The sequence below is a fragment of the Lithobates pipiens genome, unplaced genomic scaffold (assembly GCF_037356315.1).
Source record: "Lithobates pipiens isolate NorthernLeopardFrog02 unplaced genomic scaffold, aLitPip1_a1.2 Scaffold_23, whole genome shotgun sequence".
NCBI lineage: Eukaryota > Metazoa > Chordata > Amphibia > Anura > Ranidae > Lithobates > Lithobates pipiens.
Genome location: NW_027507785.1, coordinates 232,628,857 through 232,648,252, shown reverse-complemented (window position 1 = coordinate 232,648,252; position 19,396 = coordinate 232,628,857). Strand labels below are relative to the sequence as shown.

The window sequence follows — 19,396 nt, the reverse complement described above, 5'->3', positions numbered from 1 at the left end:
TCTGAAATCCTATGCAACACGAACGGACTCTTTTACTTAAAGCAAAGAGACAGCAACACTCACAGAAGGGATTTCATTAGTGACCTGTAATAAATGACAACTTTAAAATGTAGATACATCCAAGAATAAAAATGAAATATACTGCTGCTTACCCATCCCTAAATGTGGTTGCTGCATTTGTTTTCTGTTTAGACTGTTTTCCTTTATCTCACTTAAGCCCCATACACACTTTTAGATTTTCTGCAGATTTTTGTCTTCAGATTTACCAAAACCATGTAGTACACCTGATTGCATACAAATTGAAACTCCTAAGGTTTGACCTTATTTTATATGGTTTTGGTAAATCTGCAGGACAAAATCAGCAGAAAATCTGATAGTGTGTATGGGGCTTTAGATATCCTGCCAGTCATAAACTTCCTGCTCTAGAACATGAAGAAAAAACATGAAGCACGAACAAGGAGCTTGCTGCACTAGCTTTGCAATGTTGAGCTATTGTATTCAGACAGGAGGACTGAACACACTGGTCAGTGCTCGCAGCCATTGACTGACAGCACTGATCAAGTGCTTATTAGCTGCCATTTTTCCAGCATGCCTGTTCAACAGAAGTCGGACATTCAGCCAGCTTCTGCCGGACAGGCTGCTATACACACAGGCTGAATGACAGCCGTTTTATGTTGAACCAGCCAATATCTGATCTTGTCCCGGCACTAGGTTCCCGCTGAAAAAAAGCCCTGACTACATCTATGGAAGTGCAGCATTGTCACCCTAGGATTTACAGTGTCAACTGGTATAGTTCTCCACCTACCTGCGACTAAGTTTGCATCCTGGTAAAGCCATTACATTAACAAACACTACCATTCCTTAAAGGGGTTGTAAAGGTAAATGTTTTTTCACCTTAATGCATTCTATGCATTAAGGTGAAAAAACATCTCACACTGCCCGCGCCCCCAGTCCCCCCGTTTTACTTACCTGACCCCTCGAAAATCCCGCGCTCGCCCCCGCCGTCCTCTTCGCCGCTCAGCCTGGCCGCTGATTGGCTGGAGTGGATGGATTGAAAGCAGCGCAGCCATTGGCTCGCGCTGCTGTCAATCACATCCAATGACGCAGCGTGCCGGGGGGCGGGGCCTTGTGATACAGCGAGCGGCTATAGCCGCCGGCTGTATCACGGGAGCGCGCCCGCAGTGCTTCTCACCAATGCGAGGGAGCACGCATTAACGTGAGAAGCACCTGCGGGAGGAAGCAGAGACAGCCGCCGAGGGACCCCAGAAGAGCAGGTTCGGGGCCACTCTGTGCAAAACGAGCTGCACAGTGGAGGTAAGTATGACATGTTTGTTATTTTAAAAAAATAAAAAATTTTACTTTACAACCCCTTTAAAGCTGAACTTCGGCCAACAATTTTTTTTTTTACATAATCATTGTAAAAGTAAATCCACATTAATAAAGTGTATCAGATGTGTCTAGGCTGTACCGTTATGTACAATTCCAATGCTGACTAACCCACATACAGTGAAGGCAACAATAAATGTCCAGCTTTGAGAATGAAGTTGACCAAAATAGTGCTAGAATGTATTTGCTCAGCCTTTAGGCCGATTGAAAAAAAAAAACAGCACAGATGGACATATCCCCCTGCTGGGCTATTGTGTTCTGACAACCGACATCAGAAATCCATCTAAATGGAGTGCAGTAGGGTGGGTTTTGCCATTGTTTAGATAAAAATCTGAACTGTGCTATATGTATCTCAAGGTTTAATTTTCAGATCTGATTGAACTAAACTCAATCACACGCCTTTGAATAATGGGTCTGAAAACTGGGACAGCTATTTCAGAAAAAGGACAGTTAGCATGGTCAAGCAGTAAGAAAAACAAAATTAAAAACCCATTACAGACATTTCTCATCATTTATATCAATATCATATAAACTTCCAAGAAAAGCAGTTTATTTTTTTTAAATCTTCTGTAACGAGTTGAGAAAGTTTATTTTTTTAAGAAAATGTGATAATTTGATATTAATAATGCAGAAGTTGGATCTGACGTTTCCTGGATTTTAGAAACAGTTGCTAAAGAACGAATCTAAGCAGGAATAACCTAATGGTCGCGCTCAGGTGTTGGAAGTCGATAACTCACATCATGACCCAGCTAGACGTTTAGCTGCAGGTTATCTGCCTCTCTACTGGATGACATATGTTTAATTGAAAGCACATTTGAACTTAAGTATATGAAAATGTAGAGTGACTTGAGCATTCTGTCATCAGTTAAAAATGAGGCTTAACTAGCTGTTAATGAATCCAATATGTAAAGCATTTCGTGGTACTGACTTCTCTCTGACGTCTGGCAACCATGGTCAAGTTTCAAAAGCAAATGTAAAAAAAACAATGGGTGGGGAAAGGGGGAGTTAATTTCTGGATTAATTGATTAATACCATACAGCTGGTACAATATTAAACAAATCACTAACACACATGGTACTGAAAAAATACTAGACGTGCCTTGGTGTGCGTTAATATAATTTACAAGAGTGACTGAAAGTAGGAGAGTCTCTTTAGGACAAGAATTTGGTTTGACTGTTGCTTTTAAAATACTCCTTAAAATACATTATTAAATCCACATTTAGGCACGCAAAAACATAAGTATTAAATGTGCATAGATATAAATGGGTCTATAGGCTATAAGGTATTAAGTCCTCTTTCACGGTTAAACATTTCGGTTTATTAATGAGAAAGAACAAGCATGGTACAAAACAGAAGAGCAGATGACAGTTATCGCAGTATACAGCAAGTGAAAAAGATTACATTAACTTCCCATGAGACATAATTACCATTAGATCAAGATCCAGAAAAAGGCATGACACTTCTCAGAACTCTTAAATCAGACTGGTCCTTCAGCAATACATATCAGACAAAATATGGAATGTAGGCATAGGGGTATGGGGAAACACAGGAGAAGAGGGGAGAAAAACCAACCCTGATATTTTACTGTGGCATTCAATGTCTCATGCCGTCCAGGGCAACCAGATACCATCAAACTTTTTGGGACACTTCCTATTAAGATAAGTTATTTTATAAAGCGGTAAGGCCTTATTTATGATATCCTCCCATAAAGTCACTGTGGGGGGAGATGTAGAATTCCATTTAAGGAGAATACTTTTCTTAGCATAGTAGAGTAGGAGAGCGATCAGAAGTTTAGTATCACGTGGCCTCTGGTCAACCTCCTGTATTCCGAGCAGCGCTAGTTCCGGGGACTGAACCAATGACAGCACAAGACGTTCATTAATGGCTTTAAACACTGCAGCCCAAAATTGGGACACCTCAGAACAACTCCAGAACATATGATAGTATGTCCCCACCTCTTGTCGACAACTATTACAGAGGGGATCTCTCAAAGGGTACAGTCTGTGCAGACGCTGCGGGGTGTAATACACCCTATGTAGAAACTTGGCTTGTATCATCTTATCTCTAGAAGAGATAACCAACCCTGAGCTATCCTCAAAACAGTCATTCCAATCCTCCCTTTCCAGTGTGGGGATATCGGCCTTCCACGCCTCCTACAGCCTCTCCAACCTGGGAGATTCCAAACTAAGCAATGACATATAGAGGGAGGGGAGAGGCTTGGAAAGCGACTCGTGAGCCAAAAGCTCCATAGAGAGGGCAATTGGGCCTGGAAACTGCGCCCCAGCTGCATGTCGCAACTGGTAATAGCGAAAATACATACATCTGGGCAAATTAAATTTGATTAAGAGGTCTTTATATGACAGTAGCGTTCCTGTTGGCATAATATCCCCTAGGGTTCTCACCCCATACTTACCCCACACTTGTGGGTCCGGGATTGTACGGAAGTGTGAGAGGTTAGCACTACCCCACAGAGGTTGGAAAGGTGACCACACATTAGGCTTGTGAAACTTCCTCCTAGCTGCTACTCACACCCTGAGTGTTGTCCTAGTCGGATGCAGGAGACCAGCGTACGCCCCGGTGCCCCTGTACACCAGATTCCCCAGATCCCCAAGGGAGCCAAAACAGGCCATCTCGAGGCATACATCTGCATTTGCTCGAAATCGAACGAACCACCAGCGGACCGACACTAAAACGGCAGCCCAGTAGTACACCTGAAAATTGGCCAATGCCAATCCTCCGCATCGCACAGGAAGACACAAGGTGAACCGTGCCAAACGTGGAGTGGAACCACCCCACACAAAGGTCCCAATACAGCTATCTAGTTCCTTAAAGAATGTACCCAGAATCCACACCGGGGAATTCCTAAATAGGTAATTAAACTTTGGGAGAAACACTATTTTAATTAGGTTGATGCGTCCTAATAAATTAAGTGGCAGAGTTCCCCAGGAGGCACACTTAGCCTTTAGCTGCAGCAACACGGGTGCGGTCTAAGGGAAAAAGAACCAATTTCGCCCAGTTTATTTTAACCCCCGAAAAATGTCCAAACTCATCAAAGAGCTCCAGAGCAGCCTGCAAAGGAGGAGTCCGCATCATGTAGAAACAACAGGGAGTCATCGGCATATAATGACACTTTCTACTTCAAGGGGCCGATCCGCAGCCCCTCCACCCTCCGAGACGCCTGGAGTCGGATAGCCAGGGGCTCCAACACCAGAGCAAATAGGGAAGGGGAAAGAGGGCATCCCTGACGTGTACCACGTTGTAGCAAAAACCTCTCAGAGAGCCTTCCGTTGATCCGAATACAAGCCAAAGGCTTTTGATATAGTAGCTGCAACCATCTCAGGAATTGGGGGCCAAAACCATATCTACCCAGTACTTCCCATAGGTAGCCCCACTCAACTGAGTCAAACGACTTTTCGGCATCTAAAGAGGCAATGACTCTGGATCCAGCGTTATCGTGGGGAATGGACAAATTAAGATGGAGATTTCTCAGATTAATGTTGGTACCCTTGCCGGGCATGAACTCCGTCTGGTCCACACGGATGAGCTCTTCCAGGACCCGCGAAAACCGGTTAGCCAGTATCTTGGCCAGCAGTTTGCGTCTAGACTAATTAATGAGATCAGTCTGTACGACGCACAGTCCTTCCCCGGCTTGGGCACCAGCACAATCACAGCTTCAGACATGGACTCCAGTAACGATCCTATTTTGTTAAATTGAGAAAATAGCGCTGTGAGCCTGGGGGCAAGGAGTTCCTGGTATGTGGTATAGAATATCGGAATATCGGATGGTATCGGAATTCCATCCGTGACGGGGGTTTTTCCAGGTTGCATCTGGGCCATAGCAGTCTGGACATCTTCCAGGGAAATATCTCGCTCCAGGCTCTTGCTAGCCTCCCGAGAGAGGGTGAGAAAATACACCCCATCCAGGTAGGCCCCGGAGATCTGTCATACCATAGTTCACCCTAGTGGAGTATAGGGAGCTATAATAACGCATAAACCTAGCAAGAATTAAATCAGGGTTTGTAAGGGGAACACCCCTCTCATCTCGCATGCTGCCAATATGATTACTGGGGAATTGCCCTCAGGATAACCACGCCATTGCCATTTTTATCCCCGTGTTCGAAAATTCTTTGGGTCGTACTGAGCATAGATTTTTTAGTCATGTCTATCCTATGCAGTTCCACTGCCCTGAGTGCATATTGCCAAGCCGTATAATTAAGGGGGGTAGGAGCAGCAACATATCCAGCCTCTTTGTTAATGAGATCACCCTCCAACTCCTCCAGCGACCACACAGACTGTTTACGGCTGTTGGTAATACGAGATATGTATTCCCCCCTCAGCCAACCCTTAAATGCGTCCCAAACCGTCAACAGCTCCGCGGAGTCAGAGTTTTCAAGCCAATAATGACATAAAGCCTCCGGCATGTCCTCCTGAACCTTAGGGTCTGCTATCCAGTGTCCAGACAACCACCACAGCCTTGGCCCGGTGGGGGGCCCCAGAAGAGCAGTGATCATAAGGGGGCTTGATCGGAGATACCTCTTGGGAGAATTTGTACCTTCAATACCCGCTGCAGAATTGCCCGTGTGACAAGGCCCAGGTCAATGCGAGAGAGAGTTCGAAATGTGGATGAGTAACAAGTGGACATTCTTTCAGAGTGGTTGTAATGCCGCCAAGCGCCGATTAATTCAAAGGTATCAGCCCATTGCATGAGAGCAGGTGCCCCTCGGGTCGGCTGGTGGAATTTGTCCAGGGCCGGACACAGAGCCAAATTAAAGTCCCCCAGCAACATGATATTCTGCGTCCCATATTTTATGAAAACTCGCATGATATCGTACAAGAGGGAGACGTCCGCAGGAGGCGGAAGATATAGTCCTACTAGTACGTATTCAACATTAACTATTGTAACATGAATAATGATATATCTTCCTCTCGGGTCAGTTTTATTATTATTGAGTTGAAAAGAGAGGGATCTATGAACTAATATGCTTACTCCTCGGGAATAGCTACAATGTGTAGCATGGTAGTGTGAACTTACCCATGCCCTTCTGAGACCAAGGACTTGAGAGCCCACCAGGTGAGTCACCTGTAAAATACAGATTTGGGGAGTGTACTTTTAAAAAAAATTTAAAACCAGAGAGCGTTTAATCACTGAATTTAATCCCCGGACGTTCCAGGAGAGAACTGAGAAATTAGCCATAAGGAATATGAGGTATGTATGTGTCCCAGGAGTCAGTCCAACAGTGTCCCAACCCCGGGGGCAAGGAAACTACCCAGGCGGAAGTCCAGCTGTCACTGCAGGAGATGTCATTAAGGCATGTAATTCCTAGAATGCATAGTCTTTTACCATACCTGAGCATATTGGAGAGAAATATGTTGAAAAAAACGTGAAAGATAAAACTAAACCAAAACCAACAAGGGTCAGCATTCAGCAACGGCTGCCCTCCCCTCCCCCCCACCCCACAGAACCCCCCAACCAGAGTCTCGCATAACCCCAAAACCCCCAACCTTTCAGAGTAACCTACTCATGGAGGCGCACCTCAGGCAACAGAGGAGAGCCAGCAACCCCCTCCCTTAATTTCACAGGGGGGGGGCACAACTCCAGCTAGCAAAAGACGCAATAGCTCCCAGCAGGAGTTGCTAGAGAGTTAGGTAGTATGTAGTAACATAATAACACACCCGTCCTTCCTGGATCTCCGACCACAAGCACGAGGTGACATCAGCGCGTCGCTCCGCCCTCAGTCACCTCATGCTTGGGGTCGAAGGATCCACGAAGGATGGGTTTGTCCGTGTGTGTCGGCCGTGTGTGCCGTTGTAGAGCAAATTTTAGCAAAGGTTTTCAAAAAGGTTTTTTGTATACAGTATGTAATAAAGTACAATGGTATGATTTTAATATATGGTTTCTGACTCGTATTTGGCACCTTCAAAGTCCCATCCCATTTAAAGTGGTTGTAAACCCTTACAAACCACTTTGGCCTACAGGTAAGCCTAGATCAAGGCTTACCTGTAGGTCCAAGAAATATCTCCTAAACCTATACGGTTTAGGAGATATTTACCCGAAGACAGCCACCGCTGTCTACGGCGCATGCGCACTGGGCAGGCCACAGATCGAGCGAGTGTCAGCTCCCCTGCGCATGCGGAAGTTGCTCCGGGATCCATGGCAGCGGCGAAGAGGAAGACAGAGGACCGATTCGGGGGCTTCATTCTCAGGTAAGTTATTCATAATGAGTTGGTATGCATAGCATACTAGCTCATTATGCCTTTGCCTTGCAGGGTGTGTTTTTTTTACCCTTTACTTCCTCTTTAACAACTTGTGTCAAAGGCTCTTACTGCGCTAACTGATGCCATGCCTCACACGTTTGACAAAGAATTTAAGAGTTCCTTGGGCATGAATAATAGGGAAATATGAAATTCACAAATTCCAAGAACACAATTATTTCCTATTTAGTGAGAAAGTCTAAGAAACAAAAGAGCTTTTCACAGTTTTATAGCATGAATGACATCTCAGAACAACAGAAAATGGCTTTTTGTAAAGATGGAAAATGGCCCTAAGGAAGACTTTTTTTCATTTTTTCTCCATCAGTTTGTCCATAAAAGGAGGACTGAACATGGCTCCAATCAAAAAAAATGCTATTATCACAGTAATTCATGGATGCATGACAAAGGTCAACAACAATGACGCCTCGAAGAAACAGGGCGACCCAAAAGGTCGCCAATGATGATGTAATGCAAACATATTAAACTGTTATAGCCAGCAGCAGTAAAAGTACAATAATGAACATTTTGTCTGTATAACTCCTACTTGAGGCAACTTGAGGCAACTAAAGCCAAGATTGGAAATACTGTGAATGGAACATTAAAACACACAGCGTAATATCTTTAGATATGAAACTCCATTTGTAAAGTCTGTGCATCATAAATAAATAGCTAGGATTTTTTTTTTTTTACGTTTAAAGGGTAAACACCAAGGAGCATATTCATAAAAACAATTTCCATAGTAATTTGCCCTGTGAAAGCGCATGTACATATATTCTGTGCAAATAGGGCAATAAAAATGTAATGTTATTAGCCATTTCCTGTGCTGGACAAATGGTTTTTATTGTTTTAAAACAGAAAATACTCTGTATCATTAGAAATGCCCATAATACTTAGTACCATCTAGTGGCCAAATGTATGCAACATTTTTTCACAGCACACATTAATGTATGGCAACACATGTCCGCGGACAAGGTGTGTTGGGATGTGATTTAAATGAATGACACCACATTGCACCAACACACATAGGATGTGCTGCCAGAAAGTGTGCATTACTGTAACAACATCATGTGAACGGGCCCTAATACAAATCCTTTGGCAGATAAAACAGCTTTCAGATATGTATTTCATCTGTGTATTTAGCCATTTCCCTAGAGTTCATCTGAAATTATAGTCCAAATAAGAACTTCTGTATCCCCGCCTCTCCTTAAAAGCCATAATAAAAGGTGACAATTCCCATGCAGAAACCAATACAATCCTACTGCACAAACCTACCTACACATTTTGGAAAACAAATCTCTCCTGCCCCAATGATGGTGAGCGAGACTGCCAATTAACATGGCGCATCCATAGTTTGTTGTTGGAGTGGGCAGGCCAAGGTGCCATTTTCCTAGCTGAAGACAATATTACAGGTCAAAGCTCTTCTGACTTTAAGGGTCTCCAGAAAGAAGATGAAACTATGTACAGGCACCTGGATATGACAACTACTGTGTGCATATGGTGGATTACCAAGGGTAATGTTACTATAGAATTTACTTTCAAATAATGCCAATATTTGATTGTATAGTATACTGTACAATATTCAAGCCATCTTTTTATTTGACGACTAAGTTAAAGTACGACTAAAGGCAAAACTTTTTTTTTTCAATATATTTTGTTTCACAAATATGTGTGTCATCCTTGTGCAGGGGCTATGCTAATATTCTCTGCATCATTCTAAATTTAGTATATGTCCTGCCGAAGCGAGAACAAGGCAAATCTTTTTTTTTTCAATTTTGCAGAGTAGAGAGGGATTTAAATACCAGTCAGGTATTTATTGCTGTCTGTGCCCCCATTAGGGAAATTCACCCTCTTTTTGTCATGCTTATCACCAAAAGATCCCCTAATTGTGGTTGTCCCTAGAACAGTGAAAAGGGGACATCTTCCCATTGGGACAACCAGGGATTCCCTCACTTTGGAGGGATTTTGTCACTTTTTTTTGACTACGGTATAGGAAATAAAAGGAAATTTGACAAAAAAAAACTTACAGGGCCCATAGTCTTCTCCTACTCTATCCAAAATACAATTTAAAAAAAATGTTTTGTCTTAAAAGAGAAGTATGGTCAAACTTTTTGGCGAAACTTCTCTTCTGGATCACAGGAGTGCACTTACTTGTGCTCTCCAGTGACCAAGAATCAGCTGACAGTGGGTTTTAGCCATGTCACATGTCCAGGCTCTGGAATGTCATGTCCAGGCTCTGGAAGGATCCCGATCATATTTTTGGGATCCACCCAGATCTCTGACTGATCTCTGGATCTCAGGCCCCCGCTCCCTCTCAAATGAACACTGAAGGGGTAGAGGAGAGTGGTGATGGAGAGGCAATGCTTTCTGCTCATATCTGATCAAGAACTTAGCCGCTGTGTGATCACTCTGTTCTCTGTCTTAGAGTCGGCAAGGGACTGCTGCAGCATCGGTTCTACTTTAAAGCAAGTCTGTGTTTTGCTTATTTTGAGCAGTTAGGAGTATTTAGAATGCATAGGTGAGGAGTAAAGCACAGAACACACAGACTTCTTGGTATAGAAAAACAAGTGATTCACCCCATCTGACAGCACTGGGCCAATCAGTAATGTCACATGGGAGTCTAGAGCCTTGTGTAAGTGAAGATTCAAGCAAACTGTAGCTTGCATGGAGCTTTCCTTTTGTTCCTAGTGGCAGGGGAACAAAAGGACGGAGAGGAAATGAGTCTATGGAAGTCCACATTAAATGAACCTGTTGCTTTGATCTGCATGGGCACAAACTCCCCTTAAAGTGTAATGAGAAAAGAAATGGGCCTACCATTGCTGGCCTTTCTTAAGAGAATTAAGTCATTCTGGTGCTTTGCTTTTATTGCTTTCTGCATTCTGGTGTAAAACATAGAGACTAGGAATTCTGACACTAGTTTAAAGTATACTTGTTCTAGGCCTGTGACCGAACAGTAATAACGACATTAGGTTACCACCGCTCAACAATCTCACTTGTGCCACCTCCGGACTTTGGCTGCAAGGGACTCCACTGTGGATGAATTACATGTATGAGAAAGGACAGCTGCACTCTAATGACATCATCTTAAATAGCTTTATTGAAAGTGGGACATTACTACATAAAACACAAGTGTCCTGCCCAAAGTGCTCATAGACTGCTCTTCTCTAATGTGTTTCCACATAACCAAGCCCTGTGGAAGGGGTGAAACATATCAGTGGATGGCAGTCTATGGGCAAAACTTTCAATAAAGCTTATTAAGAATGATGTCATCTGAGTGTGATTCTCCATTATTGTGCATCAAAAGTATGTGGTTTTCTTATGACAGAGTCATTTTAAAGTTATTCTAAAGGAAATAATAAAAAATAAATAGACATTTCATACTTACCTGCTCTGTGCAATGGTTTTTCACAGAGCAGCCTCAATACACTTCTTGTTGGGTAGCCCCTCACTTTCTTCTCACTGGCTGTGATTGACAGCAGTAGGAGCCAGCTGCTGTGTGAGCCATCGAGGAGAGAAAGACCCATTAGAGATGCTGCTCTCATGCATATCACTGGATCGAGATAGGGCTTTGTTAAGTATAAGGGGGGGGGGGGGGGGCTGGGGGTGGGGGAGCTGCACCCTAAAGGTTTTTGCAAACAGCAGTTGGATCATGTAGAAGATGCATGTTCACCAAGAGACACATGTGTGTTACTCACCATGGTTTTTTATTAGACTTTTACATGAAAGTGTAGACAGACTGGTTCATGTCTATGTGACAGCATAGTACACTGTGAGACATTGTTACAGGTTTATGCCAGCTCGGTTTTCTTATGCAGACAGATAATTAGCAGTCTCAAGGCCAACTGTATTGTGCTCTGGGACAACTAACATTGTATCTAACCCTGTGTAGAAATATACTGGCAGTGCCAGTTGGCTGGGTGGAAGTACATTTTGCGTCATCCTTCTCAATGTAGAAGAGTCTCAGACATGCTGAATACACCCCAAGGCTGGAAAGTTCTAGCCAGCTCTTGAAAGAGTTATCCTTTCTACAACACATTATGGAAGTGTGCCACCACAAGACACTATTAAAGTGTTGCAATCAAAAGCTCACCATTTAGGAACTTTCATTAAAAAAAAAAGGAAAAGAAAAAAGAAAAAGAGCCTTTCAGCCAGATTTCAATAGGCGTCAACTGAGGAAGGAATTTTAAAATCAGTCACCGGATAAGTTCTGACAATGCCACATGAAGAAACATCCTGAGGATCTAACACAACATCTTTATCTACAAATAATGAACTGGGAGGAAAGCTGTATGAAAGTTAAGAGGAAAAAGAATGCACAGCATTCATCTGACCCCACACTTCAGCGAAAGTCAGATAAACCTCCCTAATGTCAGTTCAGATTAGAAGAAAACCACAGAGCTTGTACAGAGAGACATGATTAAAGTTGAACTGCAGGCAGATATACAAGAAATTACAAACAATTGCAGTGTTGTATTCAATAATACATTAATAAATGTACCGTATATACTCGAGTATAGGCCGACCCGAATATAAGCCGAGGTCCCCAATTTACCCCCAAAAAACTGGAAAAAATTATTGACTCGTGTATAAGCCGAGGGTGAGACATGCCTGTCCATCCCTGTGTGTCCGTCCATCCCTGTGGGTCCATCCATCCCTGTGTGTGTCCATGCATCCGTGTGTGTGTGTGTGTGTCCATGCATCCGTGTGTGTGTGTGTCCATGCATCCGTGTGTGTGTGTGTCCATGCATCCGTGTGTGTGTGTGTGTGTGTGTGTCCATGCATCCGTGTGTGTGTGTGTGTGTGTGTGTGTCCATGCATCCGTGTGTGTGTGTGTGTGTGTGTGTCCATGCATCCGTGTGTGTGTGTGTGTCCATCCATCCCTGTGTGTGTGTGTGTGTGTGTGTGTGCATGCATCCGTGTGTGTGTGTGTGCTTTTTCCCACCTTAGTTTGATTGGTTCATTAATATATCAAAATTGCCCTAAGGAATTAGAAACAACTGTCAAATAGGCTACTAAGGAATAAACCAGTAACACCAGTAATAGAAAGGTTTTACATTGCTGTTGTTACAAAAGCACTATAATAAGCATATGTGTATGTATATTATTTGCTAAACATTGTTTGATCATCATAAACACCAGTCAGAGGAAGTAGCCATTGAAGTAATGGGTTCCATATGGTACAAACTGAAAGAAAAATGGAATAGGGCACATGCATTGATTTCTTCATTTCCAGGAGAGGCACAGTAAAGACACAGTAGAGCCTACCTGTGTCCGTCCAGCCTGTGTCCGTCCCGGCCTGCGTCCCGTCCCGGCCTGCGTCCCGTCCCGGCCTGCGTCCCGGCCCGTCCCGGCCCGTCCCGAGCCGAGCCTCCGTCCTTCAGCTCTTCGTCGGTGGCCATTCTAGGATTCAAAAGCCGCGCCTCCGTCGGTGATAGGCGGAACACTCAATTTCCCACTGACTGCTGGGAAATTGAGTGTTCCGCCTATCGGATGTCCGTGATAGGCGGAACACTCAATTTCCCAGCAGTCAGTGGTCCGCCTATCATGGACGTCCGCTCATCTTCATACTACGGACGAGGATGAGAGGATGTCCGTGATAGGCGGAACACAGACTGCTGGGAAATTCAGTGTTCCGCCTATCACAGGCGAAGGTGGAGAGGGAGGCGCGGCCTTTGAATCCTAGAATGGCCGCTGTCTGTCTGCTCGACACGCTGATCGGGCAGACAGACAGCGATGACTCGAGTATAAGCCGAGGGGGGCACTTTCAGCCTCAAAAAAGAGGCTGAAAATCTCGGCTTATACTCGAGTATATACGGTATATATATATTTTTAAATGCAGTGTAAGTTCCTGAATTTGTTTTGGCATAAGCCTCTTTCAACAGAATACAACAGAGCTCAGAATAAAGGAAACAAAAGCAGCACAAGTAGTTAAGACGCACACTGATAAGAGGAGAGAACAGAGTGACAGAGCACAAACCTCATTCGTTTTTTGATTATTCTTTTACTGTCCAGACACAGGTTGTGAGTGAGAAGCAGCCCTTTAAAATTAAGGCCATTAGTGTTAGTGTTTTTTTTTTCACCTCTACTTTTCCATTTTACTGGTTTTGGAAAATAACAAATACAATCGCATACTTAAGAAATTTATTGCAGATGCTTCACTTCCAACAATCCTTTTTATTGAAGCTTCATATGACAAGTGGTTGACAGATGGAGCAGGGGACAAAGAAGTAGCTGTGTTTCACGCAAATGTTAGTCATTACCTAGTCTTTTTTTTTTTTGTTACAATCGCATACATGTTTAACAAAAGTATAGTGTACACTTTTGGTAGTTAAAATGGTAGGTAAAGTGGAACTTCACCCAAAAGGGGAAATTAAAACTCTTCCTCCTCACTCCCCCCCCCCCCTCCTCTGCTACATTTGGAATCTTTTTTTTCTTTTGGGGGTACAGGTACTTGCTCCAAAGTCCGGTTGATTGCCACAGTGGATCCACTGGAAGTTCTCTCCCCCCCTGCCCGCAGCTTTCTGGGACCTGAACCATTTACAAAATGCAAAGGGGCTTAAGCACAAGCAGTGGGTAGCCGGCTGCCTACAGTTAACATCCCAGCGCCAGGGACCTGAAGACCAGAAAAGAACCAGCTCAGGTTCGAGACCCCTAAACAGGCGATGGTCTGTTTATTAAAAGCAGCCTCAGTACAGGCTTGCAGTTGCTGACTTAAAATTTGTGCAGAATTGACTGAAGCTCCTCTTTAAAGAGGAAGTAAAGGCTATTTAAAAAATGCAACCTGCAAGGCAAAGGCATAATGAGCTAGTATGCATAGCTCATTATTAATAACTTACCTGAGAACGAAGCTCCCGAAGTGGTTCTCCGTCTTCATGTTCGCCGCTGCCATGGATCCCAGAGTGACTTTCCGGTCTTGCTGATTCGCCGGAGCCGCGATTACGTCACTCCCGCGCATGCGCACGGGAGCCGACACAAGCGGCACATCGTCGTGATCTGCGGCCTGCCCAGTGCGCCTGCGCACCGCTGTCTATGGCGCATGCGCCGTAGACAGCGGTGGCTGCCTTTTTGTAAACATCTCCTAAACCGTATAGGTTTAGGAGATATTTCTTGGACCTACAGGTGAGCCTTAGGTCAAAGTGGTTTGTAAGGGTTTACAACCACTTTAAACAACACGTTATTTTATAGAAGTCTATACATCTGGGAAAAAAAAGGAAAAAGTGTCAAGGAAAGAGGGACAGAGAGATTTGGTTCCAAAAGAGGGACAATCCCTCCATATGATAAACAATTGGGAGCAATGCATGTATACACAGCATGCTCTAAAGCATTAGTAGGTAGCCAAAGTCAGAGCAGAGGTGGGCAAGTAAAATCAAATCCAGATATTGTGGAATTATAAGTTTGCATGTCATGTACAGATTTTAAATACAGTCAGAACTTGTGGGGATTTGCATCAAAAAGATCATTTACACAGTCAACACTTTTTTTTTTTTTTACAACAAAAAAGCAGTGATGGCAAAAACAACACAAAGTCACAAGAGAAAGGGTTAAGCATCACATCTCTTAGCTATGGTGAGGCCAAAGCACACTGCACTGAGAGTTCCAAGTTCTCAGATGGCTTATTTAGTCAGACAGCCGAGATACGGCGAAATTGTAAACGGCCTGAAACTCCTCCCAAGAACTAGAAAGGGTCACGTTTTCATAGAAAAACAAAATTTACTCAATCCTTACTCATTCTGGTCTGTCCTTCCAATACACATAAATATTTAACAACGAGAGAGCCAACAGCAAAAACAGCTTCATTATAATTCCTTTCTTCTGAATCACCTACGCAAAGCTGCGCTGGTACACGAGATCCAAGTTCTGGGCTCTGTGCAGACACATGTATGCTAGTAGTAACTCAATAGTACAAAATATTTCCAGCAACAATTCTACACTGATGTGAGCACACAAATAAAAAACAAAGCTTGGGCAAATCTGAGACTAGACCTTTTTATTGAAAAGAGACACACAAGATTTATTTTTTACTATAAAGCTCCAAGAGGGTCCACTGGTTCTCATAAAGGGGTTCTCCACTTTAAAATATATAGAGAACCCACATCTCTGTAACCTAAAGAGGCCCCATTACAACACATCTTCCAAAAGTTGGGTTATCAGTTCTCAGATTTGGCAAACCTGAAGAGCCATGAAACAATACACCAAAAAAATATTAACTGCACCTGCAGCATTTTTTTTAATTCTATTTCAATCAGTCAACATACAATATACAAATCATTAGTAAGACCTCATATGGAATACGTAGTCAAGTTTTGAGCACCAGTTCTCAAAAGGGGTTCAGGGAACTTGAGAAAGTGCATAGAAGGGCAACCAAACTGATAAGAGGCATGGAGGAGCTCTGCTATGAGGAAAGATTAGAGAAACTGAATTTATTCCCTCTTGAGAAGAGGTGATTAAGGGGGGATATGATCACTAAGTATAAATATATAAGGGGTCCATATAGTGAGAAAGAAAGAAAAATATTTTTGATATTAATCAAATGTCCTATGTGTTCACCGAAGCCTAAGGTAGCTACTTTTTCTTTTTTCCTGGTGTTGGTACGCAAGTTAAAAGCGGGACACAACAGCGGGGGAAAAGTCTCTCTCTTTTTTCTTTTTTTCTGACTATATGTTAGCTACGGCTTCGGCCTTGTAGACTCTGAGGCGTGACATAAGGACTTATTTCTTTCAGAGGGGCCCACTGCCACTATTTGGATTTATTCGGTAGTGACAGTGGATATGGTCATGTAACGGTATAAATAGTCCATATAGTGAACTTGGCGTTGAGTTATTCACTTTATGGTCAACACTGAGGACAAGGAAGCATTCTTTACGTCTTGAGGAAGAGAGATTTCATCTTCAAATACGGAAAGGTTTCTTCACAGTAAAAGCTGTGAAAATGTGGAATAGACTCTCTCCAGAGGTGGTTCTGGCTCAGTAGATTGCTTTAAGAAAGGCCTGGAATCTTTCCTAAATGTACCAAATATAACTGGGTACTAACATTTATAGGTAAAGCTGATCCAGGGAAAATCCAATTACCTCTCTGGGATCAGGAAGGAATTTTTTGTGTCTTTTTTCAACCTATGTAATTATTTAAAAGTTGTCCATAGGTTTGTACCTTAAAGACAAAAAAAACACACTTCCAGATAGTGTCAGAACATACCGCTATATTATCCTATTGGCCCATAACTACGAAAGGGTGACTCGCAGGCCAATAGGAATGTACAGGAGGCAGGAGGAGGTGGTTGAGCCCCTTCACTATCAGGAATTCTTGAAGTTTGCCAGTCAGAATGGTCTAGTGTTTGGCTTTAACTGATTTTTGGAGGCTGCGGCAAGTACGTTCCTTAAAGGTTAGCTGCCAAATTTTGGAATAAGCTGTCGACTAACAGAGCAGCAATATGTTTGAACAGATGACCTGCTGTACCTATGTGTGATACTGTTAGGGTAGGTTTACTAAAGGCAAATAGGTGTTCACTTTGCAAAGGAAGTTGAACTTTGCAAGGAATACCCAATCATGTACCAGAAAAATCAAATCGAAAATTAATCTAATCTAAATAAAATTAAAATAATATAAATAATTGGCCGATGGAAGTCAGTAGAGCATTTACTAAGCTCTGTGGAAAATTCTCTTGCAAACCGCAAACTGCATAATCTACTGTATTTGCCTTTAGTTACTCAACTTTTGTGACTGCTGATACCAGAGTGGTGAAGCCATAGAACCCTCAAAATTCATTTTTTATTTAATTATTCATATAGCACCAAATTATTAAGCAGTATAGATCCATTCCAATCCATTGCCATAAAACCATTTACTAGCCTCTATATTGTCATGTTTAGAGGTTTTGTAGCCCAATTTTATAAGAATGAACAACCAGACTGTTTCACAAGGAAGCTAAAGGGATCATTTTAATATGAATCCCTTTGACACATTTAGAGGATGAGTGTTTCTTTAAATGTTGAATATAACCACTGTAAATCATATCTTACACCTGTCCTTGTTTTGGCAGCGCCGTTTTAGTTTTCAAAAGCCGGGGCTCTTTGATACACAGACTGCACATTGCACAAGCTAGTCCCAGGGCAGTGAAACTGAAAGTGATCCACTTCACTGTATGTCATTTCACAAAGCACAGCTACAACATATAATATGGGATTCAACTTGAGGATTTAACTGACAGATCTGCCCTACAGAAAGTAAAGTTTTACAACTGTTCTCTTTGGATTAGAGGAGATCTATCAAAAAATGCAGCAGAGACAGGCTGGTGTAATGGCTTTCCTTTCAAGTTACACAATACAGCTTTGTCACCTACCTGCTATCATCCTGTGCTTAAACAGTAAAGGATCAACAGAAGACAGATGAAGTCATCACTCTGCTCGCTCCTCCTTCTAGGATCTTCCTTACCAGCACATGTGCATGCAGGGGCCCATTGCATTCTGAGCAGCAGGGTATCTGCTCAAAGATCCACTGCTGATTGGAGCACAGTGGGGCAGAGGACAGGTCCGTATCCACTCAGTTTCTGCAGAGCGGACACAGACAGACAGACCCGCTCTGTTCTATGGGTGGCTGGGAGTAAACAATTCCACTGCATGTTTACACCTGTCTGTCTCCAATCTGGTCCATCGTAAAAGAAGAGGAGGCAGTCTTCCTCCATTTTTTTTTATAGAGGGATTGATTGGATCCAGAAGTAGGCAGGGGTAAACTGGCATAAGTACTTTTACACCAACCGGTCCATAGGAATTGCATGGACCATCCGATCTGGTCCGCCTGAAAAACAGACAGGGGGACCTAATCGAATCGCCTGTGTGAAAGGCCTGGCATTACTCCTTTTCCCAGAGTCTGAGATCTACGGTTGAATATGTTACAAAATGACATCAAGAGAGATATGGACACTTACACAGATTGTGCTTGAAAATACTACATTAAAGTGGTTATAAACCCTTACATATACCTAGTGAAATTACTCAGGTGATACACAGAGATGAAAAAATGTTCCTACATAAGTTGTACCTGTTTATCTGTTGTCTTCGCATCGTCTGTTTAATCACTTCCCAGCCGGCCTATAGCAAAATGACTGCCGGAAGTGGTTCAGTTATCCTAACTGGACGTCATATGACGTCCAGTAGGATAAGCCACGATCGCGTTCACAAGTCTGACACATCGCAACACTGATCTCGGTAAAGAGCCTCTGACGGAGTCTGACAGACTCGCGTCGGTCAGAAGTGAGTGAGGAAAAGTCAATAAATGTCTCTTCCTGTTTACACTGTGATCAGCCATGATTGGACACGGCTCATCACGTGATGAAGAGCCTCTGACGGAAGCCATGTCCAATCACGGCTCATCACAGTGTAAACAGGAAGAGCCATTTATCGGCATTTCCTCCCTCGCACCTGATATAGGTGAGTAGAGGAGAGCCGATCGTCTGCTCTACTGATATGGGGGGTCTGTGCGGATTGTTGCACATCAGTGCCACCTATCAGTGCCCATCAGTGCCGTCTATCAGTGTTCGTCAGTGCCACCTCATCGGTGCTGCCTCATCAGTGCCCGTCAGTGACGGAGAAAACATACTTATTTACAAAATGTTATAACAAAAACAAAGAAAAACTTTATTTTTTATTTTTTGGGCAAAAAGTTAAAACTGCAGAGGTGATCAAATTCCACCAAAAGAAAGCTCTATTTGTGGGAACAAAATGATGAAAAGTTTGTTTGGGTATAGTGTAGCATGACCGTGAAATTG

At 43.1% G+C, this 19,396-nt stretch overlaps 1 protein-coding gene and 1 non-coding gene across 8 annotated transcripts in view; both read right to left on the bottom strand.

The window, feature by feature from the left end:
- Positions 1 to 19,396, bottom strand: part of TGFBR3 (transforming growth factor beta receptor 3) — a 305,577-nt gene that overhangs the window by 227,730 nt on the left and 58,451 nt on the right. The window lies entirely within an intron of this gene.
- On the bottom strand, positions 9,279 to 9,385 carry LOC143928605 (U6 spliceosomal RNA). Its single transcript, XR_013262445.1, has one exon. It is a non-coding gene; the product is annotated as a U6 spliceosomal RNA (small nuclear RNA).